Consider the following 26,165-nt stretch of genomic DNA (forward strand, 5'->3'; position numbering starts at 1 on the left):
CTCAAGTCATGATCTCAGAATCATGAGATAAGATCAGAGTTGGGCTATGCATCTGAGCGTGGATGGAGACTGCTTGAAATTCTCTCTCTCTCTCCCTCTGCCCCTCCTTTATTTCTCTCTCTCTCTCTTTCTCTCATAAATAAATAAATAAATAAATAAATAAATAAATAAATAATCTGTCTTAAACAAATAGCTAGAGGCAGATATTATTACAAACACCAAACTCCAACAGAACTCTTCCCCAGATGCCTACATGTCAGGGGAGAGGCGACTTAGGAGAATATGAGAAAAGAGAAAAGGAATGTGGAGAACATAGATGAAACACAGGTAAAAAGAAAGAAAGCCCAACCCAACATTTACTGTTCTTCAGACCTTAATTCTGGGAATTGATGCTTCACAACATTCACTATAAATAAGAAGCTTGAAGGTATACGGGGAAAAAGGTGGGAACCTCAGAGAAGCACTGCCACAGGGAAGGTCAGTCACATAGAGAAGTGGTGGTACCCCATGTGCAGTGACAGTGAATAAAGTAAGAGGGGAAAATTAAAATTCTTACAGGAATGAAAGAAACAACATACCCCTCACCACTCAACCAATCCACAAAATTACTCTTCACTGTACTGACTGAAGAATGTGTACTTGAACTAGAACCAGTGTTAACGAACTTCTAGAAATAGAAAAAAAACCCAACTTATACAAATCTATTTTTAAAAAATTCAGATTAAAGCATTTCAGCTGGTGAAACCACCTCATGAAGAAAACAACCAAGTGTCAAAACAGTGTCACACAACATCCAAAAGGGAATTAAACATCCTCGAATAAGCATTTGGAGATGTTATGAAAAGAGGATCAGCAGTTTAAGATCGTAATGCAAATGGACAAAAAATAATCAGGAAGAATTAAAATTACATTCAATTAGATGGCGGAAAGTACAGTAATCAAAACAGTGTGGTATTATTGAAAGAACAGACAATAGATAAATTGAACAGACAGCTTAGATATAGACCCACAGAAATATAGTCAATTTATCTTTGACAAAGGAGCAAAGGCAATGCAAAATGGAACAAAAGATGATCTTTTTAAAAAATGATGCTAGAAGAACTAGACATCCAAAGGCAAAAGACACAGACCTTACATCTTTAACAAAAATTAACACAAAATGGATCGCAGACCTAATATAAGATGTAAAGCCATAAAATTCCTAGAAGATATCATAGGAGGAAATCTAGATGACCTTGGGTACGGCAGTTACATTTAGTATAACATCAAAGGCAGGATGCATGAAGGAGGGAATTGATAAGGTTAGATTCATTACAAGTAAGAACTCCTGCTCTGTGAAATACCATGTCAAGAGAATGAGAAGACAAGCCACTGACTGGGAGATAATACTTCCAAAAAGCAGCTCTGATAAAAGACTGTTATCCAAAATATACAACAAACTCTTAAACTCAACAATAAGAAAACATGCAATCCAAATTTCACCAAAGAAGAAATACAAACGACAAATGAGCACATGTGAAGACATGCTTTACATCATATGTCTTCAGGGAAATGCAACTTAAAATAACAATGAGATACCATTATATACCTACTGGAATGCCCAAAACCTGGAACCCTAATAAAACAAAATATTGAGGATGTGGAACAAGAGGAACTCGCATTCACTGCTGATGGAAATGCAAACTGCTACAGCCACTTTGGAAGACGGTTTGGTGGTTTCTTACAAAATTCAACATATTCTTACCATATCAGTCAAGCTCCTTGGCATTTTCTCAAAAGAGTTAAAAATATGACCACACAGAAACCAGCCCATGAATGTTTATAGCAGCTTCATTTATAATTGCCAAAACTTGGAAGCAACCAAGAATTCTTTCAGTAGGTGAATGGATAAATAAACTGTGCTGTGTCCAAATAATGGAATACTCTTCTACACTAAAAAGAAATGAGCTATAAAACCATAAAAAGACTTGGAGGAACCTTAAATACATATTACTAAGTGAAAGTAGCCACCCTGGAAAGACTAAAATACTACATATTGTATGATTCCAACTATATGACGTTCTGGAAAAGGCAAAGGTGTGGAGAAAGCAAAAAGATTAATGGTTGGGCAAAATGGGTAAAGAAAAGTGGGAAATATAGGCTTCCAGTTATAAAAGGAATAAGTCAGGCAATAAAAGGCACAACATAAGAAATATAGTCAATGATATTATAATAACAATGTATCAGGATAGAAGGTGCACACATGTGGTGAGCCTAGCATAATGTATAAACTTGTCCAATCACTATGTTGTCCACTTGAAACTAATTTAATATTGTGTGTCAAAAACAAAACAAAACAAAAATATTGTGTGTCAATTGTATTTAAACTAAATATATATATATGTATATATATATATATATATATATATATATATATATATATACATATAATCTTTTTTCAGTGGTTGCCAGGGGTTGGGGCAGGGAGAAGGGATTCTTAGGGTAGTTGAAATACTCTGTATGATACTCTAATGATGATACATGGCATTATGCATTTGACCAGGCCCAGGGAATGCACACCAACAGGAGTGAACTATAATGCAAAGTATGGTTTTTGGATGAATTTAATGTGTCAGTGTAGGTTACTCAATTTTAACAAATTGAGTACTACTCTACTGAAAAATGTGACTGTTGGAGGAGTCTATGCATGTGTGGGGGCAGGGAGGATATGAAAACTTTCAGGAACTTCCCTTCAATTTTGCAGTGAATCTACAACTGCTAGAAAAAGTAAAGTCTTAAAAATTGTATATATTTAAATTGTGTAATTTGGTGATGTGATGTAGATACACTTTGTGAAATAGTCACTACAATCAACCTAATTAACATACCTCTCACCTCAGATAGTTGCCATCTTCCCTTCCCTCTCTTTCCCTCCCCTCCCCTCCCCTCCCCTCCCTTGTCTTCCCTTCCCCTCTTCTTCCCTCCCTTCTCTTTGCTTTTTTTTTTTTGTGTGTGTGTGTGTAGTAAGGGATGAAAACACTTAAGATCTACCTTCCTAGCAAATTTCAGATACACAATGAAGTAGTATTAACCAAGGTCACATTGTTGCATATTAAGTCTCTGGAACTTACTCATCTTGCATAACAGAAATCTTGTTTCCCTTTGACCCACATACCCTCATTTCCCCTTCCTTTCAGCTGGTGGCAGCCGTTATACTCTCTGCTTCAATATAGGTGAGATCATGCCATATCTGTCTTTCTGCATCTGACTGATTTCACTTAGCACAATCTCCTCCAGGTTCATCGACATTGTCACACATGGCACAATTTCCTTATATTTAAGGCTGAATACATTCCATTGTATGTATATGTCACATTTGATTTATCCACTCATCTGCTGATGGGCACTGGAGTTATTCCTATAACTTGGCTACTGTGAACAATGCTGAAATAAACACAGAAGTACAAGTATCTCTTCAAGATTCTGCTTTCATTTCCTTTGAATATATATATAGATATATATATATATTCCTTTGAATATATCCCCATTAAGGGGATGCTGTATCATAACACAATTCTATTTTTAATGTTTTGAGGAACTGATATATTATTTTCCACAGTGGATCAACTACTTTTTTTTTTCCTCACCCAGAAATGTTTTTGTCTTCTTCTCCCTCCTCGCCTACTGCTTTCTGGACTCCAGATACATGTACTTTAAACCACTAGATACTATTTGTAAGTCACTGTGACTCAATTTTTTTCAGCGTTTTTTTCTGTTTCTTTTCAATTAGTTTCTACCAAAATGCTCATTGATTATTATCCTACAGTGATTGGACTCCTATAATTCCATACAGTCAGTTTTACCTTTTAGATATTGTATTTTTCTTTTCTTTTTGTTTAATATTTTATTTATTTATTCATGACAGACACAGAAAGAAAGAGAGAGGCAGAGACACAGGCAGAGGGAGAAGCAGCTCCATGCAGAGAGCCCAACGTGGGACTCGATCCCGGGTCTCCAGGATCATATCCCAGGCTGAAGGCAGTGCCAAACCGCTGGGCCATCGGGGCTGCCCTAGATATTGTATTTCTCATCTCTAGAAGTTCTTTTAGGGTTAATTTATAATTCCATGCTCTGCATATTTTGTTCATGTGTATTTTTTCCTTAAACAGCAGCCCATTGTTTTAAGAGTTACTTTAATCTTTAGCTATTATTTCTGTCCTCTGTGTGTGTGTGTGTTGACTAACTTTTCTCCGTGGTGTTCGTTACATTTTCTTGCTTCTTTGATCTTGGAAATTTTGAATTTTATATTTTTGTGTGTCTGGATTTTGTTATCTTTCTTAAAAGAGAACTGGAGTTTGTGTTGGCAGCAGCTAAGTTACTTTGGTTTAATTTTATCTCTTGGAGGCTGGTTTTTGAGCTATATGATATTATGTGTAGAGTAGCCTTCACTGTAGGAGGAGTTAGCCTAAACACTAAGGTAAGGCCTTTGGTTGCTATGGTCTCTAAGAGTCCCAAGGGATCTTTGACAACTGTACTCTCTGGTTGATTGAAATTTAAACAGTTCCCAGAACTGTGGTTGCTCCGGAAATCATTTAGTTCCCAGTTCTCCATCACTCCTGCTCCGAGTGTGGTTTTCTCCCTATGCATATACTTTTATGTATTCAGCAAAGACTTGAAAGGACTCCTGAGACTTTTTATTGCATACTCCATCTTTTTCATATCCCACCATGCAATTCCCAGATGCCTCAGTTACTTGATTCATTAAAATTATTATGCCTTATTTGGTTCTCCCCTTTCTGCTTACACAGCCCAGAAACTGAATACAGAGAGAAAGCTAGAGCAAATGAATAGTTCATCTTATTTGCTTCCTTTTTTGTTTTTGTTTTTGTTTTTTGTTTGTTTGCTTGTTTCTGCTACAGGGGACTTCTACTCCCTGATACATCATCATGTCCAGGATCAAAATTCCATTTATCTATCTATGCATCTATTATCCATCCATTATCTATCATCATCATCATCTGATATTTATCAATTTTATACACAATTATTTCTCTTACATGTTCATCAGAATTCATTAAACATTCTCTCTCTTCTTTTCCTTCTGCTAGGTAAACTGAAGAAATATAGATCCTCAGTATAATCATCTGACGTTTTCCTTATCTGAGCTTTTTTCTTTGCTACTTAATTTAAGGTATTTATTTTAAGAATGTTTTTAGTTTTGTTTTTGTGCTTTTTAAAAGCTAGTTGCTCTCCGTTATGGTTTCCCTCTCATTTTTTTTGATTTAGCACTCTGCATGCTGACTTTTTGTTAATAAAGTGTTTATGATATAATATGCTTATAATATTTCTACTGGTAAATCTTTTTTGTAAGAGAGATTTGAGGATATAATTGAGTCTGCAGTTCATATTAACAATCACTATGTTAGTGTAGTCAAGCTTGAAAGCTTTGACATTTAACATTATTTTGATAAGAAAGTCATTTTTTTCTGATGCTTATGCAGATGAAATAAAAATTACCATCTTCTTATAGTTTGCCTACCAATGCATAGTAGTTAAATTATATTAAGGAAAGATAAAAATAAATTAAGAAGGTTTTTTTTTTCCTTCAGTAAAACATTTGATTGCATGATTTGATTGATAAAATGAGAATAAATTGATTTCTTTTGTACTCTTCAGAAATTGGTAATCATTAGATGATTAGCTGACAACTTTACATTTGAAGTGTGCTGATTAGCTTGTTTTACCTTAATAACCCTATGATAGTGACCACCTTATCTTGCCCTTTAATTTTAAAATTAATGAAGTAATCTTTTATCGTAGTCTTTTCCACTGTTCTGCCCAATTACTTTAGTGCTGAATGGTACTTTGCATTTTTGCTGGTCCATTAGCCTCATATCATGCTCTTTCTCAACTTCCATATTCAAATATAGGATAATTAAATGCTGTCTTTTAGCATCTTATAACCTTGACACATAAATTCTCTTTTCCTCAGTGGTTCAAATTAGTGGATAAATGGCAAGCTACTCGAAATTGTAATGAGACATTACTATTTATAAAATGTTAATGTACATTAAATGCTAAATAAGAATCAATAGTATGTGGCTATTATCCATGTAACTGAAGGATATAGGATATGAAGTGAATATTAAACTTTTAAATTAGCACATATACATATATACACATATGTACTTAAATGCTTTAGAAACAAAAACTTTGTTAGTTTTTTTGTTGTTCCCAAAACTTTGTGATTATATATATATATATATATATATATATATATATATATATATATATATCTTACATAGGGCACATGTCAAGGAGAATCTTATTAATGTTAGAAGAGTGGGACAGTATAAGTGTTTCTGAAGAAGTGGGATATGAATTATAATTTGAACTGTGAAGAGAACTTAATCAAGGTAAAAATATTTAAGGAAGGAAAAAAAGAGTATTTGTAGAGATCTTGAGAGGAATGTTTGGGTGGCTCAGTGGTTGAGCATCTGCCTTTGGTTCAGGGCGTGATCCTGGAGTTCCGGGATTGAGTCCCTCATCAGGCTCCTGCGGGGAGTCTGCTTCTCCCTCTGCCAATGTCTCTGCCTTCTCTCTGTGTCTCTCATGAATAAATAAATAAAATCTTTTTAAAAAGAAAAAAAAAAGATCTGGAGAGGAGAGGTACATTTAAAAACATGAGAGACAACCAGTGTAGCTTGGATAGAGATTATGCAGGATGATGTTGGAGAAGACTTTTAGGGGGTTTTATAAATACAGAATGGCAAAATAAAGGGAATGTGAAATTTTTGTGTATTTATTTAATCATTCATTTAATATCTGCAGGACAGTTACTATGTTTTGTATTGTGGCAGTAATAAATAAATAAAGCATGGTCCATTACTTCAAAGAAATCATGAACCTAGTTGAAAAGGCACAAACAGCATGGATATGAGCAAGAAAGTCAGTCTAAAGGACAAGTATTACATCAGCCTCATGGTTAATATCTTTATATACCATTTCCAATGTAAGCACAAATTTGATTGAAGTATATTCAGAGATGCAACTTCTAGAATGGTGGAGTAAGGATGTCTCAAAATCTGCTCCCTATAAAATAATCAACCTTGCACATATCATCAAATTTACTTTTTTCTTAAATCTTAAAATTAATGGAAAGCTTCAAGAAATGCAATGAGTATTTATTTTTAAAAAGAAAGAAAAAGCAAAATCTCTGCAAGAACAAGTCTTTTACCTTGCCCTGGCCATATCTTCCCCTACCCCCAGCTCTGTGGTAACCTTGAAAGCCAACATTCTCCACAACCACAGAAACTAGGAAAACCAGGAACCTGGTAGCCATTGGAGGAGGCAGGACAGATATATTTCGGGGTCACCGAAAGCATTGTCCCAGAGAATTATCACTATTTGAATTGTCTGAAAATTTCCTGGAACCTCAATTGTTCGGGTTTGTTTCTATTAAGCCTGATTGAGAACTTTCTCTGTATAAATAGCCTTACCTACAGAGCATTTGTAAAAAATAATCAATAACAACTGTTTAAGATCCCAGCTACCTGAGGTGGCATTATCAACTGGAGTTTCAAAGGCTAAAAAAAGAAATTCCAAGAGGAGACAAATTGAGGAATCAAATGGTCATAGAGACCTTTGAAAACTCTTACATATATCTGGAAACCTAGAAGGACATGAACATATCCATGAAAGATTTAAAAAGTCCCTAACTCTTACCTCTGGCTGATTTTGAGGCTCTGTACAAGCAGAAGATGACGCCTAAGGCAGCCTGTAGAATGTTAAAATTTAAATGAACAAACACTCTGTGCCCTTCAGCAAAGGTTGGGAGACTTATGAGTTCAAAGAATATAAGAATATATCAGTGAACTTATTCGATGACCAAGATAATCAAGCATGGAATCCAGTGCCCACATAGGACAGAGAATTTAGGCTTTGCAGAATTAGTTCAGGAAAGTCACTAACAAGCCAACAAACAGCAGCAACAACAAATCCTGATGGGTGGGAAGGACTCTGGTTTCCAGAGCTGCCAATATATATTATTTAAAACTTGAACATAGGTCAATTGAGATGGTCTTCAACCGAGGATCCAAAAGAAGAAAAAAAGGATATATACATGAAGACTTACAGACTTGCAGGACACTATCAAGCATAAAAATATGTATACAGGAAGAAGAAAGAAGAAGAAGAAGAAGAAGAAGAAGAAGAAGAAGAAGAAGAAGAAGAAGAAGAGGAGGAGGAGGAGGAAGAGGAGGAGGAGGAGGAGGAGGAGGGAGAATGAGGAGGAGGGAGAAGAGGGGGATGAGAGGGGAGAAAGAGGAAGAAGAAGAGAAGGGAGAGAAACAGGAGCAATATTTGAAGACATGATGGCCAAAGTTTGCTAGATTTGATGAAAAATATTAGTCTGCATATTCATGAAGCTAAAAAACTCCAAGCAGGAATGCTCAAAGAAATTCACACCAAGACATACAGTCAAATTATCTAAAGCCAAAGACAGAAGGAGAATTTTGCAACCAAAAGAAAGAAGCAATTCACAAAATCTGTGTAACTTTTTCCATTTTCAATGAGAGATTTTATATGTTTCTCTAAAAATATGTCAAGTGGTATAAAGTTCCTTGAAATTCTCATTAAAGTACTAGACACAAAGGATTTGAAGACTAATAATTTAGGATACAAGCAAGTCATGATTAATTTTGCTTAAGTGGGAAAAGAAAACAACTGTGCGAAGGATATTTTTAATCATTATTAATTGAAAAGTAATATATGAATACAGTAAAATAATATATGAAATGTTTCCATCTTACCTCAAGTACTATTAATGCTTTCTTTAGTATTCTACATTAAAAAAATGTAGATACGTACTTAAAAAAAAATTTACATGGGGCACCTGAGAGGTTCAATGAATTAAATATCTGCCTTCAGCTCAGGTCATGGTCTCAGTGGCCTGGGATTGAGGCTTGCTTCTTGCTCCACTGGTCGGGGGGGGGGGTCTGCTTCTCCCTTTCCCTCTGTTCCTCCTCCGCTCTTGCTTCTGCTCTCTTTCTCTCAAATTAAACGATTAAATAAATATTAGCATAATTTACATTTTTTTGTTCAGTTTTTTGTTTCATAATCATAAACAACTCTGCAATCCAGTTAAACTTGGAGGAGAGCAAGGAAAATATGGAAATCATAGAACTGCAGCCAGAGCATAAGATTACAGGCTATTTTCAGCAGATGGAGGTGGAGGGGTGCTCTCCTGAGCTACAGAAGGAATGGTCTGGTAGTTAAGATAAAACACAAGTCAAATTTATTAGATTTTTCCACAGTCAGCAATGGTGATCTACTTGCTGGTATTGCCATTTTTGGACCCAAAGTGCTCCATGGCTTCCACAATATTCATATGCTCTTTCCTCACCTTGCCAAAGACCACATGTTTGCCACCCAACCACTCAGGCTTGGCGGTGCAGATGAAAAAATGGGAACCATTTGTGTTAGGTCCAGGATTTGCCATGGACAATATGCCAGGACCCATATGCTTCAGGATGAAATTCTCATCATCAAATTTCTCTCCACAGATGGACTTGCTGCAGTGCCATTATGGCTTGTGAAGTCACCACTCTGGCACATAAATCCTGGAATAATCCTGTGAAAGCAGGAGCCTTTGTAACCAATCCCTTCTCCCCAGTGCACAAACCCCAAACATTTTCTGTTGTCTGGGGAACATTGTCTGCAAATAGCTCAAAGGAGATGCAGCTCAAGGGCTCTCCATCTATCAGGATGTGGAGGAACATGGTGGGGGAGTGACCATGGCTGGGCAGGTATCTGCAAGCCATAATTTGCTTTTTTTTTAAAAAAAAAAAAGATTTCATTTATTATTCAAGCGAGACACAGAAAGAGAGAGAGAGAGAGGTAGAGACACAGGCAGAGGGAGAAGCAGGCTCCATGCAGGGAGCCCAATGTGGGACTCGATCCTGGGACTCCAGGATCACGCCCTGGGCTGAAGGCAGGCACTAAACCGATGAGCCACCTGGGCTGCCCCCATAATTTGCTTTTTATGACATAATCTGCTTATCTCCCTTATCATTACTTATATACGTTCCTGCCTCTAATTCTTTACAATTCCATAATGTTTTATCGTAATATGCCAAACTACTTAGATGGCTTTCAGTATTTGACTATGAAAATTAGATTTAAGATTAACCTTCAAGGTAGTAGTTTTCTAGATGGCCTTCATGTAAAAGGCATCAAAGACAGAAGAAACAATCATGTGTGAGACAGGAAAATGTGAAACAATGAAGTGCATTGCAAAGAGTGAATGTAGAATGCTGCACCTGACTCCCCACACGTTGGACGTGGTAGTACAACATGAGAATGTGCTGAGAGGCAGCCCTTCTGGTTAAACTGTATGTGTTACTTTCCTCTTAAAGATATACACAAGAGCCAACAAATCAGGTGACAAGCAAGCCAAATTCCTCCCATCTTTCTAAAACATAGGTTCTGTAAACAAAACATTTTAATAAGCTTATTTTGGGTACTTATAAAGTCTGCAAAAGTTTGTGCAAATAAAAAAATAGTATCCTCTAGAAATCATGCAAATTGAAAGCATCTTTGTACCAGCGTTGATATATTTTAAGTAATCACAAATTAATGAATGTGGTCCTTGTTATAAGACTACAACAGATTATTGTCTAAAATATTCTGTAATTGTATAAGTAATGTTAAAACTACTTATCTTAGAAAAAAACTGAGTATCAAAAAGAGGAAACCAAAATTTTATTGGAACTCTAGGGGCATGGAATTACTCACCAAAATAGCAATCAAAAATGTTTAGAACAACACATACATGTAAATTAAGAACTGTTAGAACTGTGTAATATACACCATTGAATGCTAGATTTTGTGGCTAGAATTATATACATATAATTGAGCTACATCAAGGACTTTGAGAAGTCACTGAAAATGCTCCCTTCCTCAGATGTTAGATACAAACACAACAGTAGCAGCATTGCCAGACAACATCATGGCAGGAACCTTATTTTAAAATCTTCATACTACCACAAACATCTTGTTAAAATATGTATTAGAGCAGCTTCTACAAGCCCATCTGTTTACTAATGTAGGATTGGAGAATTTCTTCTTTGCCTACACAAACTGAAGTGAGTGGCAGGATGCTTCTCCCTGCCCTCACACAACACTCCAGTCCTTGTAGTTCCCAGGGGACCATAGCATCATGAAATTTTAAACCATAGGAATATGAATCCTAAAACCCTCATATGATAGATAAAGAAATGATTCTTAAGAAGATTAGGCTACTCACCTAAGGGTCATAGAGAGAGTTGACATCAAATTTGAGGCTACGATCCAAGACCCATCCACAATTGAGACCTCTGGAAAACAGTAATTCTGTTAGTTTTATTAAAAATTACATAGACCACATGGATTTCCCAATACATCTAAAAAGGGGATAAATAATATACTTGTATACTCCGAATACATCAGTATTTAATTTTAGACACTGGATGCTTTAAGCTGCATAGATAGTAGCTTCTTCGAGCAGTAGATACATAAATAAACAGCCTAGAAGGAATCCTCCACCTGCTTTTCAGAAAATGAGTATTTAAGTATTTTAAAGGAAGGGAGGGCAGGAATTAACTCAACTGTATGTGGTACTAGGATTGTTCAAATAACAAAAAACCAGTTTGTGAGTCACAGCTCTAAACTCCTGAGTAATCTGCCCCCAGAGTGTATGGGGGGCAGGGGAACTAGAACATCACACAATAAACAAGTGGTCCCTTTAGATCAATGGAAAGGAAAGGAAATGAGTACAAACAGGGACCACTCTCTAAAGCGATGAGGGATGAGGAGTTCTGCATGGGTGGCTGGAGGGAAGTAGGTAAGGGTCATAGTAACAGGGAAGAGGCAGTGTGTACTGGTGTTCTCAAAATACTACGGTATTGAAGACTCAGAACTACAGGGATGTTGCAGATGCAGTAAGAAGACATTTTACAAAGCATGGAGCAGGAGCTCCCTACCTGTAAGGGATGGAGAAGGCCAGTACCTCTCTGGTGTGTCTTTCCTCACAGAAGAACATCATGGGTGGATAGCTGCATATGTCTGGGAAAGAGGAGAGAGCGGGAGGGACATAGTAGATTTTCCTGGTAGTCACTGTGCCACTGTGGAGACTGTACCTTTGAGACAATCAACTGATTTTGTCTGAGGACAAGTCCCAACACAGAAATTCAAAATCTCTCATGTTTCATAATATCCTAGCATAGCTACGTTCTATAATGAAAAGAAAATCATGCACAGAATTTAATAAGAAAATTTGACTTGAAATAATATCTAGTTTCTCAAGGCACAAGACAGACCTGTATTTCTTATTGACATAGAAAATTGCCATTTTCTCTAAATCAGATGAGAGAATATTTATTCATAGGTCATCTGTGTTTTATAAAGAATTTCTATATTATTTAATGGCAACTCTCATAGAAGACGTAAAAAACTGTTCTTATAGACAGTTATAGTGCCATGGGCATTAACTACATATATAATTAATCTTATATTTATTTTTTTCTGTATTTTATAAATTTGATATACTTCCATTTATGAGCAGTGGTGATAAATAAAATTAATTTTTATGACTATAAAAAGTTGTCTATTTCCTCTAGGCTAATGAACCCCAGGATCCCCTGATGCCTTAAAAACATATATATAAATTTATATATTTATATTTATTTATATTTATATATTTATATATATAAATATTTATATATATTTCCAGACAAATATATACACAATCATACAGATAAGTGCATATGATGCTAAAGTAAGTGCAAAAATGGATAAAAAGGATGCAGGCGCTATAAATTCAGATAAGCATTTTAATATATTATCATGGGGGAAACTAATGGGAAGTTAACTATTTTTTTCTGATATTACTCTCTTATGGCTACAACATGCTGCCAGCACCACCTCCTTTTTTTAGGGGAAGGAACTTCCCAGGGCAAGTTAGAATACTACATTATACACAACCTGATATTTGGTTCTCTCCTGTGTAGCATCTTGTCTTCTGTTTGAATTCTAGGTCAAGGCAGACTTGTTAAAGGATTTCTTTAACCCTGAATCAGAAGGAATCAATAATAAAGTTGCTGTACCTTTTGAAGGTGTTAAATACGCACAGCACATTAGTCTTTTAGGCTTTTCTAGGAGGCAGAAATCACAGTAAAATTGACAATTGCAATTTTCCAGCTAAGTTAAATTCCAAAAACATGTTGTTGTTGTTGTTTTCAAAATAAAAAGAATTGCATTCTTAATTTTCAGAAGCAAACTGTTACAACTCAGATTTTAAGGGGGCACAATACGTAGCAAAACTTGCTTATGAGTATTGTCCTGAAATTACTTTGAAAAACAGTAAAGCAAGTCAAACTTAGGATCAAACAGTATAGCAAATCAAACTTGACCACTTGTTAGGAAAATGTTTTATAGCAAAATAGTTTATCTGTAATTTCCTGACAATAAAGAGATTCTTATTAATATATCTGACTTTTTTTTTTTAAGATTTTCAATTTATTTATTTATTTGTGAGAGACACAGAGAGAGGAGGCAAAGACATAGGCAGAGGGAGAAGCAGGCTCCCTGTGGGGAGCCTAATGCAGGACTTGACCCCAGGACCCAGGATCATGGGGGTGATCTGAAGGCAGATGCCCAACCACTGAGCCATCCAGGTGCCCTCTAATATATCTGATTGAAAAAAAAAAATCTTCCATTTCCTCTCAACTTTTGTCAAAGTTGAGTAAATAGATGAAATAGCCAAAGGCATAAGTAATAATAGGAAGGAATGACTCGAGTAAAATCAGTCCCTGAGGGGAAATGCTTTTCCCTTCAACCATGCGCTTTCCCACTATTAATTCTGATGTGTTTCCATATAGGAAACAAATGCACTGGTCAGAAACCTTTCCTCTAACAAGAAGAATTAGAAATGAACATTTTGAGAAAATATTTCACAGAGGATATGTTTTCGTATGAAGAAAATGCCATCCAGAGATGAATGTTCGAGATGTTGTCAAATGTTTGAGATAAAGTGTCAAACCCATTTTCCAAGGTAACAATTTTTCAAACGAAGGCTAAAGAAAGCCGATAAAATGAAGGGCTGAACAAAATTATGTCTACTGTTGTAACCAGCTATTAGCAAATAGCTTAATTAAAGAAGCCTGGTTAAGATTCTTTTTAAGCAGATTTTCTATATGGTCATAGAGGGCTGGTTACATGAATGTGCTTTGAAATCAGACAGACTGAAATTTGTTTTCCAGCCCAATCACCTACTAGCTTTATGGCTTGATCAGATTAATAGACTTTTATTTTACCGAAGTTACCTTTGAGCCCTTTCAAATATAAAATTGAGAGGTTACTAATGCAGAGGTTTTGTTCAAAAACCCCTGTGTCTTGGCGATCTGTCTTGATTTATTTTTAGATGCTCCTACTAGAACATGATGTAAGAGGTGAGGAAGATATAGAGAGGAATTGTTCTTCCTGAAATGGGATGTAAGAAATTAATAGCAGGTGCTCTGGCATATGAACAAACAGCCCCTGGAGGCTCAGTGTGAAACAGCCTTTTTACAAAAAGACTAACTTACCCGTTATTGAATTCCTCCTAGGGAGTTAACAAATTTTCACTCCACAGGTTTTCTCTTGTTCATGTTGCTGTTATTTTCTTATCTATTTTTAATTTATTTTCTTATGATAAAATTGAGAGAATTGAGCGTCCCCTCGCTCAGTAGTAGCTCCTGTAGTGAAGTGAAAAGCTTTCTGCAGCCCTAAACATCAAATGCTCTCTCACTATGACATTGTTTATTACTAGATAAAAGTTTGCAGATTATCTCTCCCTAACACAACACAGAGGACCACTGCTTATCCTTATCCCATCCCATTCTTATTCTATGACCATACAAATTGCATCCTTTTTAAATGGAAATATTGAAGTATACGTTAACATCCCCCAGTCATTTTGCAAGTAGTCAGCTTCCTAACTCTATTGTATCTTAAAAGCATAGTTATCAGATGCTATTTATTAAAGGCAGCTATCCTTCAACTTCATGAGCAATTATTACGTAGGATAAATAACATGTTGAAACACATTCTTAGCATTTCTGTGGAGGTTTCTCAATGGAGACATGTACTTATATTTCCTCCTATGCTTTAATTGCTGCTGCTAGTGATGTTGCCAGAATCCTAGAGAAAAATAAACATAATGTTTCAATTATTATCATTAATGTTTCAATTGGTTAATGTTGCAATTATATGCCACCAATTGAAATGTTGTTAATCACTATGGTTTATGGATTCTTTTTAAAAATAAGTAGGAGCACAATGTAATACATTTTTCATTATTCAGGATCATACTCCAAGTGCAGTAGCCAATCCAAATAGAAGCAATTTTTGAATTTGGGGAGGAGCTTAAATCTTAGCAATTTTATTTGTCTAATCAAGAGCAATTAGCTATTCAGTTCTTTGCTTTAAGGAATTCAGGCACTTTTATTTTAAAAAAAGGAAGTAAGAAAAAAAAGAAAGAAAGAAGAAAGAAAGAAAGAAAGAAAGAAAGAAAGAAAGAAAGAGAGAGAGAAAGAAAGAAAAAGAAAGAAAGAAAGAGAAAGAAAGAAAGAAGAAAGAAAGAAAAAAGAGAAAGAAAAAGAGAAAGAAAGAAGAAAGAAAGAAAGAAAAAGAGAAAGAAAGAAAGAAAAAGAAAGAAAGAAAGAAAGAAAGAAAGAAAGAAAGAGAAAGAAAGAAGAAAGGAAGGAAGGAAGGAAAAGAAAGAGAAAGAAGAAAGAAAGAAAGAGAGAAAGAAAGAAAAAAAAGAAAGAAAAAGAGAAAGAAAGAAAGAAAGAAAGAAAGAAAGAAAGAAAGAAAAAAAGAAAGAAAGAAAGAGAAAGAAAGAGAAAGGGAAGAAAGAAAAACTGGTTGTTTGGTTTTCTGATCCTATTTCATAGACTGGATTTTTGTAACCACTTCAGTGTTTCTTCATTTTGTTGTATTTGTTCAGCCTGAACAAAATACACATGAATGAGTATGAAACTTTCAGAAATTAAGAAAATTACATTGAAATATTGTTTTTGAAACATAATTTTGATAAAATACGGCTAGTGAGTCATTCTAAATTAGATGTCCATATGGCAGTAGGGACTTCAGTATGGGAAGCTTATTTTAATAAGAGACAATTAACAATGCTGCCAGGACAACTCTGTTTAGATGGTTGGTTTTATAATTTACCTCTTTATTTGATATTTTAATCTGAATTTTCTGTTATAAAATATGTTAAATAATATAATTCTATTATTCTAATCAAAAGGTGGTTTTAAAGCAGTCTTTGCAAATCTTTTTTTAGTCTGTAATAATGTCTCTACAAAATTGTATTGACACCTGGGTGGCTCAGCGGTTGAGTGTCTGCCTTTGGCGGAGGGCATGATCCTGGGGTTCAGAGTTGAGTCCCACGTCGGGCTCCTTGCAGGAAGGATGCTTCTCCCTCTGCCTGTGTTTCTGCCTCTCTCTGTGTGTGTGTGTCTCTCATGAATTAAAAAAAAAATCTTGGGGATCCCTGGATGGCTCAGAGGTTTAGCGCCGCCTTAGGCCCAGGGCGTGGTCCTGGAGTCCCGCGTGGGGCCCCCTGCATGGGGCCTGCTTCTCTCTCTGCCTGTGTCTCTGCCTCTCTCTCTGTGTGTCTCTCATGAATAAATAAAATAAAATCTTAGAAAAAAAATCCTTAGGAACTATTATAGAAATTTCAGAGTAATTTTATGTTTACAGAATCTAAAAAATCTACACTTGTATTTTGTATGTCCTTTTCATTATTATTTTTTCTACAATTCATTTTGTTAAATTTTACTAAAGTATTGCTCCATGATAGATAGATGATGGTGGAAATAAACTTGGTCTCTTTCCACAAACAGTTTAAGAAATTCTGTTCCAGAAGATCTTTGAAATTTGAGGCAAAGTGGGCTTAATTTCATTATCTTTTTTGTTGCCTGCTCTTCTGAGTTTATAAGAAAATACCCGAATAGGCCCAGTTCCTCGGGAAGGTAACAGAATCCTGTGTTCTCTGCCTTCAAGCAGGTTACCACCAAAAATGAGATTAAAAAGCCCAAATCCTAGAGCAGAATAAGCAGTTCCCAGATTCCAAGCCCCTGGATCACCCTTAGGCAACAACAAAGTGTGAATTTCCGCTATGCTGATAGCTGCTTGTAGAGGTCCCTGCGCAGACTGCAGACTCCTGTTGAAAGTGAAATGCAAAACTGACACATGCGGTGTGATGCCAAGGCAGCTGCAGAAGCAGAGACAGACCTCTGGGAGCTCAGGCTTTGCACCTCCTGCCCCCCCCCCGCCCCCCATTGTAGATGCTGATACAATGTTTCTTATATCTCTCTCTGGACTTTATCACATAGACATTCCCAGGCAACTGATCTGGCAAAAACCTAAAGGAAAGTATTTTATCAGGAGGTTTTGTTGGAGGACAGTCATTTCCCTAATTTACTGAAAAAAGCTTTTAAGGATCAGAAGTAACTCCGAATCCATATTTCAGGACTGAGTTACCCTAGCCACCTAAAGGAGATTGAAGAATATTAGTGATTAACAAATAAACAAAGAAATGTCCAGAGCAAGGGGGCAGTGGTTGTCAAAGGGACCAGAACCTGGAAAACCCTCACAGTATAAAATTGTTACAAAGTCTTTTATTTAGTTTCTGTTTCCAGTCTCATTTCCCCCTTCAATCTGTTTACTGCAACAGGAGTTTCACATCTAAAAATCTAACCTGAGGGATGCCTGGGTGTCTCAGGGGTTGAGCATTTGCCTTTGGCTCATGTTGCTTGTGATCCCGGGGTTCACGGGATTGAGTCCCACATCAGGCTTCCCATAGGGAGCCTGCTTCTCCCTCTGCCTAGGTCTCTGCTTCTCTCTGTGTGTGTCTCTCCAGACTAAACAAACAAAATCTTTAAAAAAATAAAAAATAAAAATCTAACCTGACCGTATGTGACTCCTTCTTTCAATGACTATACTATAACTTATTTATTTATTCATTTATCATTTATTTATTTATTCATTCATTCATTCATTCGTTCGTTCATTTATGTGAGAGAGAATGGGGGGAGGAGCAGAGAGAGAAGGACAAGCAGACTCTGCTGCACTGGGAGCCCTAAGTGGGCTCCATCTCAGGACCCTGAGATCATGACCTGAGTGGAAATCAAGAGTCAGGTGCTTAATTGACTGAGCCACCAGGTGCCCCCAGTAACTTACAGCTTTTAGAATAAAAGCCTCTTTGACCTGAGGCACAAGTTAATCAGTTCCCTGCCAACCCCCTTCTGTTCCCCCCACCCACCCAAAAACACCTTATCTTCACCTCCTCTTCCATTTCTCACCATTTGCACACATTTGCATTGAACTTTCAGATCTAAAGTAAACCATGTCTTCTTAGTGGCTGGTCTTAGTAGCCTAACAATGTTTATTTTTCTCTCACGGGCATGTCCATCGTGGGTAGGCTGAGGTCATTTCATGTACTCTATGTTTTGGAATTTAGGCTTGAGAAGTGGCTTTTCTCTAGGACACTGTGGGGCTTGTGATAGAAAAAAAAAAAAAGAAAGGCGAGATTGTAGTGGCTTATAAAACTTCTGCTTGTCACTTTCATCTACATGTTATTGCAGAAACAAGTCACATAGCCAAGGCTAATGGGTAAAAGGAGGGGGTCTCAGGAAAGGGCCAGTTGAGGAGACAAAGGCCATTTGTAAACAATATTACAGTCTGTCATATCATCCTTCAAGATTTAATGCTCTACCAAAACACCGTCTGCTTACCACTATCATACCCCCTGAGTCTGTAATCAAAACATCTGTGTCTGTTTCTTTCCTATTAGCCTGGAGATGATTATAAATCTGTACTATGTACTTTGATAATTGCCATATATTTGGCACTCAAAATATTTGTGCATGGAAAGATGGAAAAAAGAAGGGAGGAAGGTTGGAGGAAGGAAGAAAAACAGGTTAGGAGTAGAAATAGCTGTATTATTCTCATGGCATTGAATCCATTTAATAGAAAAGAAAAACTTGCACAAGTCAATAATTTATTGATTATTTGGGCTATCAGAACATATAAATATCTGAAAATAGATATTTGATTCAAATGGGAAAATTATGATGTTTTCATTATGTAATTTATAAGAGGCTTAACTCCCTTTGAGGTGTAATGTATTCTTTTATCTTTTATTTTTCCTTTACTTTTTTTTTTCTCTCTTCTCTTGTTCTCTTTACAAGAAAATTACTCCTGTGAGTGCCTCCATAAGCTATTTGCATCTTTTCCAACTGCTTCAGTTTATCAACAACCTCCTGTCCTATTGACTCCTCCTTTAATTTGGGTCTGATGGTTATCAGTTTTATCGTTAATTGATCCCTTATTACCCAAAACACTCTTTCTAATACTTCTCTGTATGGAACTTTCAGTCTCTAGTATTATGACAATTAGCAGGAAATTTTGCATTTTACTTTCTGAAATTCTGTGGCTATTTCAATGAATTTCTTCATTTTTTCCCTCTTCATTTCTGAACCTGAAATTGCTTACTATGTCCAAGCTTTCTCTTTCAACTCCTGTTTCAAAGACACATCTTTTTGCTTTGAAAGCTTACTTCTCCACCAGGTCAATTGACGAAACAATTCTTCCTCTACTACGTCCTGTCATCAATCACTTTATTTTCTATCTTTAATGTTATCCTTTCTATTCTTTGATCTACAAACATACACACACTTCTCCACTTAAATAACAAACAAACCAAGCTCTCTCAAACTGTGCATCCTTCAAAACTAAACTTTTCTTTCATCTAATATATTGTGAAAACAAGATATATGTGAATCTCCTCCAATCTGAAATATCCATGTATTTATTTGGTTCTTCTCTCAACAACTAAGTAATTTTTTTCTATTTTTTTAGCCTACTAGCCAAATCATCAAATTTATTGATAATTAAGTGGCTTTACTTCAATCTTTAACCTCCTTAAATGTTAGAGCATGACACTAAGTTTCTTCTTATCCTCCACATGTAAAATTTCATATCATGAAAATAATTATATAATTGTAAATCATATATATTATTTTTAAGACTTTAAAGAATCCTCAAAAATATAAGAATTGGAAAACTGACTTGGCGTCTCCTTTATGTTTCAGTAGTGATCCTCTATTGACAGCTTTTTTCTCCAGTAAGAATATTTAATATAAATATGAATACCTCAGTATATGCCCATAATTCCTGCACTTCTATGTTAGTTCATGTAATGGTAAAAGTTAATAGAGCTTATAATATAAATATCATCATTCTAGTATTCCAAGAGTAACTTATTAAACATAATGGAATGTTTTAATTTTTATTTCTCATGTATTAAGGAAAAATAAGTAGTAAATATGTGAATAAATAAATTCAAGCATATTTAAGTCATGCTTATTTCAAATTTCATTTCTTCATTTGAATTAAGATTTAGTACTAAGTAGTTAGTGAGCTTGTTTTGAGCCTTTAGTTTTGCTTAGCATCTTCTAAATACTCCTTTTTTTCTGTGCATATAACTACATACATGTAAAGCATGCTACATACGTAGATAGAGGAAAAGATAGATTATTAACAGATACATAGAATTGGAATGATGATTGAGTGAATAAATGAATGGATTTACAATTAATGATGGACATTTGTTGATACATATCCATATCCCACACTTTCTTATTACAACAACTCCTAGGTTTTACTTTGGAGAACTAAGTCATACTATGTTTCAGAAAGCTATTGAGATGTCATCCCATCCTAAATTCCATGGGATACTCTTGGTTGGCTTAAGCTAATCATAGTAATTCTATTATTGCTGTTGCTTTTGGTATTTATCAGGGTGATTATTCTAGAATTGGCCAGGTTTAAAACTAAGATAAACCAACACATGGTGTTCCTCTGGCCTTAGTGATCGGTTTGGGAGACCTAAGTTAGTTCAATTGGAGGGAAGCCCATATCTTCTCTTAAATAATTATAAACTTGATATGATGCTCTCATTTTAAATGTAAATACATAAATAAATGCATGCATGTAGCCCAAATAGATAGCCATCTGACAACCCTGAGGAAAAACAAGCTGAGGATAAAGCAACATGACAAGGAAGACAGAATTGAAAGAATTACAAACAAATGGATATGCACCCTTAAAGATATCAATCTGTGAATTAGGCAGAGTACTCTGCTCTAGACTTTTCAGCTTGTGAGCCAATAAAGTCCCTTTATTATTCAAATGAAGTGAATTTTCTTTATTGGCTCTGATCCATATTCTAAGTAACATATAGATAGGTAGATAGGTCAATAGAGAGAGAAGAGAGAGAGCAAGAGAGAGCATACAAGCATCACAATACAGGATAAAGAAATAAGAGGATGGGGAATGCCTGGGTGGCTCAGTGGTTGAGCATCTGCCTTCGGCTCAGGGCCTGATTCTGGAGTACAGGGATGGAGTCCCACATCCGGCTCACTATATGGAGCCTGCTTCTCCTCACTCTGCCTGTCTCTGCCTCTCTCTCTGTGTCTCTCAGGAATAAATAAATAAAATCTTAAAAAAAAAAAGAATTAGATGTATTTGCTCTTAGAATAATGAGATAGCTTACTAGAATTAATACTTATCTGTGTGATCTATGAAACAATATGTCTGATTTACTCATTGCTAAAACACTTCCGTTTTCTAAATTTTATAACCAAGCATTTTACATATGACCATCTTGATCATCAAATCAGTTCATGTGGGTGACAGTTGGTGATCAATCTTCTAATGCAATGTTCAAAATATACAATGACCATATGCTAGTTGATCCGGTTGAGTTGCATATAAATGCTTGCATTTATTCTGATACTTTAATATTTATGAAGCAAAAAACATTTTTTTTTATTTTGCAATCTCTAAAAGAAGAGCAAAAGGAATTGTTTAGTTTTTAGAGTGTGAACTAATACAAGTCTCCTAATGCAGTGTGAAGCCAGCAAACTTTCATCTATTGGAGCATTTTACAAAACAAAATTAAACATCTAAAATTTTCCAAACAAAATCTGAATTTTTCTTTTATTTTTTTCTCCCAATATTATAATGGCATTATTTATGATGTAAAAAGAACTATGTAGATCCAGAAGTATAGGGCTTGAATTCTAGCTCTGCCGTTTAACTACTGGTAAATTGAAACAAGCTAATAAATCTTGGTAAATTGCACATAGAGTCTATGTACGTTCTAAATAAATGAGAATTATTATTGTTAACCAGTATTAAAACTGACATATATTGAATGTTGATATACATGTGTTCGTGTGTGTGTGTGTACGTGTATATGTGTATCTTTGTGAAAGACTTATTGTTAACCAGCAATGAGTCCTGGTATGTGTGTGTACATATATAATTAAAAAAGTACATATTATATAAAGCAAGTTAAATTGACAAATACACCTTTCATTGATTACATAAATTTGATTTGATTTAATAACTATCTTGCCAAAGTTTTTAGTTTGATACCTTTGGGACTTGTGATTTCATTTCTATAAGTGACATTCCTAAAGTCGGCCATCCACCTTGCAACTGGATTCATTGGTAAAAAGTAAAACTTTATGAGACAGAAAAAGAAAATCACTGGACTTGAGTGAAATATTTAGTTTAGTCCTGGCTTAATTCACACACGGCCTATGTTATGCTAGTCAGACTGTGTAACCTTATGGAGATTCATTTATCTTACCTATAAAAGAAGGATAATAAAACCTAATTTAGAGATGTTTGCAATAAGTTATATTGCATATGTTTTAGAAGCACTTTTGAATTTCAAAGGCAGCACATAAAAGATTATTACCAGGAGCTAAGTACATCTGTGATGGAAGAGCAACTGGCATATTCTAGCTAGTCGTGGTACATATTAGTTTAAATTGAGATAGTATATTTCTTTACTTTTCTTTTCTTTTCTTTTTTATATAGAGAGAATCTCTTTCATTCCTTACCTATTTTCCTTCTCCGGTCCTCTTTAGCTCTCCGGTCCTATTCTCACTAAAGTGGTCTCCTAAATTGTAAATCTTAACCTATCCTTCACCTGCTTCTCATTAGCTCCTATTGTCCAAAAAAAGTACAAGCTCTTTTTTCACATGGTTTGTGAGGAGCTTCATAATCATGTCTCACTTATCTCTCCAGTCTTTGTCTTCTGTTGCTCTCCAGCCATTGTTGGACAAAATTACTTCAGTTTACTTCCTCTCATATCCTGAGATACTGCCATGCTGCTTTGTATTGTTCATTGGACCATAATTCAGCTGACCTGCTCCATTCAACATGAAGGTCATTCAGCCTGTGTACTTCATACTGGCAGCCTTTCCTGACAACTCAAAATTTAGCTTAGGAATTTTTCTTCCATGAACAGCTTATCCCGCTGTGTTATCATTTGATGCCTGTAATCCCCAGCAACCCATGAGCTTCATGAACATAAGGACCATACAGATCTGTTCACATATCACCTAGAGTGGTGCCTAGAGCATACACATCAGATTCTCCAAAGCACATTTGGTGAAATCATGACCTTTACAGTTTTAATATATTTAATGTGACTACCTAAACCGTCTTGGAGTAAGTGTTGTATGTTAGCCAAATAATATCACACTCTCTTTTCTTCACTTGTGTTGAGTTGAAACTCACACTGAATGAATTTCTTATAGCTCAGAAGAAATGTTGTGACTTGAGTCCTAGCAAGGCTGCCTCCTGACTCTGATAGGAGTTGGCTTCTAATACCTACATCTTTGGTTTCCAAAACAAAGTTGTTATCTTGCAGCAAACCTAAAGAGGAGGTAAGAACTGAGTTGGGCGTGAAATTCGGTTGGAGAAGCACATGTGAAAGGAATCTTCCCTGGAAATTCCTCTGAGCTTCTGCTTCTGAACCATGGTGATATTTTATTTAGGAGTTCTGACTAGACAGCCTATTTAGCGACAAAAGAGTGTTAGGAACAAGTCATGAAAGCTCCATTTGCTATGTATCTATGTGGGGGAACCTGAGAGCATTAAATGTTCTAGAAAAAATATAGGAAGCAAACAAGATACTAACTAGCATGAGGTATTAAGCTGTTATTACCTAAAACAGCATTTAACAAAAAAAAAATTTCATTTTTTCTCATTAATCTTTTGTTTTAATGGGTCTCAAAATTCTGTAACATATTTTTGTCAAATTGTTTCTATGAAAAAGTACTGATTTAAAAAACTAATAACTCAAAACTACCACACACACCCACAAAAAACAACCGTCCACAAAACCTCCTCCTTTCCTTCTGAGGTTTTGTGATGCATCATTATAGTTAATCAGTCTTTTATTCTTAAATTTAAAAGGCCAGTTGACACAAACAGTCCTGAGACCACTCTCTCAACACTGACTAAGACTGGGATGGCAGGAATTGGGGATAATATTTATTTAGCCCTTGAGCTTTCTGAGCAGACTTAGTGACCTTGCCAGCTCCATCTGCCTTTTTGTCTATTGCTCTGATGACAATCACAGCAAATGCCTGTCTCATGTCATGAACAGCAAAATGGCCCAGAGGAGAGAAGCTCTCAACACACATAGGCTTGCCAGGACCTGTATCAACAATGCCAGCAGCATCACCAGATTTTAAGGACTTAGGGCCATCTTCCAGCCTTTTCCCAGAATGACAATCAATCTTTTCCTTCAACTCAGCAAACTTGCAAGCAATGTGAGCTGTGTGACAGTCAAGCACAGGTGCATATTCAGCACTGATTTGGATGGTTCAGGATAATCACCTGAGCTAGCCATCAAGCCAGCTACTTCCATTGTTGGGTCATTTTTGCTGTCACCAGCCACATTGTCATGACAAATATCTTTGACAGCTATGTTCTTGACATTGAAGCTCAAATCGCCTACAGGAAGAACTTCATTCATAGCTTCATGGTGCATTTTGAGAGATTTTTCTTCAGTTGTAACATTGACTGGAACAAAGGTAACCATCATGCCAAGTTTGAGAACCCTAGTCTTTACTGGGCCCATAGGAACAGTACCAGTACCACAAATTTTGTAGATGCCATGGAGGGGCAAACACAAGGGCTTGTCAGTTGCATGCAGTAGTGGCATAATGCAATCCAGACCTTCAAGCAGTGTGGCTCCACTGGCACTGCCATCTTTCTAAGTAGTTACCTTGAACCAAGTCATGTTTGCACTTGGCTCCACTATGTTGTCACCATTCCAATCAGAAATTGGCACAAATGCTACTGTGATAGAGTTGTAGCCAATTTTTTTTTAATGTAGGTGCTGACTCTTCCTTAACAATTTCCTCATATCTCTTGTGTCTGTAGAGTGGCTCGGTGGAATCCATTCTGTTAACACTGACAATCAGTTGTTTCATACCCAGAGTGCAAGACAGGCAGACATGCTCATTGGTCTGCCTATTCTTGAAAATACCTGCTTCAAATTCATCAACACCAGCAAGTAACAATCAGGACAACACGGCCAGCCTGAGATGTGCCTGTAATCATATTTTTGATAAAGTCTCTGTGTCCTGGGGCATCAGTCTCTGTGTCCATGGGTCACATAATACTTGCTGGCTTCAAATTTCCACAGGGAGATATCAGTGGTGACACCACATTCACATTCAGCTTTCAGTTTATCCAAGACCCAGGCATCCTTGAAGGAGCCCTTGCTCATCTGAGCAGCCTCCTTCTCAAATTTGTTGATAGTTCCTATGTTGATCCCTCCTCATTTGTAGATCAGATGATCAGTAGTGATAGACTTGCCTGAATCTATGTGTCGATGACAAAACTGTTGATATGAGTCTTTTCTTTTCCCATTTTGGTTAATGTTTAGTGGTGGTTTTCATGATACCTGGGTTTTAGCAACAAACCTGTTGTGAAAAAACTCATTTTATTATTTTAAAAAATTTAAATAGATCCCTGTGAAACATGCATATATAACAATTACATTCTGTTCACATTTATGAAATTTAAACCAGATTTTTCTTTCCCTAAAAAGAAAAGCATGTTTATTTATGTATGTCACTTTATTTTTAATATCTTTCACAGAGATTGGTTGAAGACCAGAAGAAATCCTAAGAAGAGCTTTTAGGGGTGTCGGGGTGGCTCAGTCAGTTAAGCATCCAACTCTTGGTTTTGGCTCAGGTCATGATCTCACAGGTGATGGGATG

The 26,165-nt window shown here is 36.0% G+C and overlaps 2 pseudogenes; both read right to left on the reverse strand.

Moving 5' to 3' along the window:
* Positions 1-9,307: 9,307 nt before the first annotated feature.
* Positions 9,308-9,800, reverse strand: LOC112916012 (peptidyl-prolyl cis-trans isomerase A pseudogene; annotated as a pseudogene).
* A 14,589-nt stretch (positions 9,801-24,389) lies between these two features.
* On the reverse strand, positions 24,390-25,812 carry LOC112916011 (elongation factor 1-alpha 1 pseudogene; annotated as a pseudogene).
* Positions 25,813-26,165: the final 353 nt, after the last annotated feature.

This window comes from Vulpes vulpes, chromosome 13, assembly GCF_048418805.1.
Source record: "Vulpes vulpes isolate BD-2025 chromosome 13, VulVul3, whole genome shotgun sequence".
In the NCBI taxonomy this organism is placed as follows: Eukaryota; Metazoa; Chordata; class Mammalia; order Carnivora; family Canidae; genus Vulpes; species Vulpes vulpes.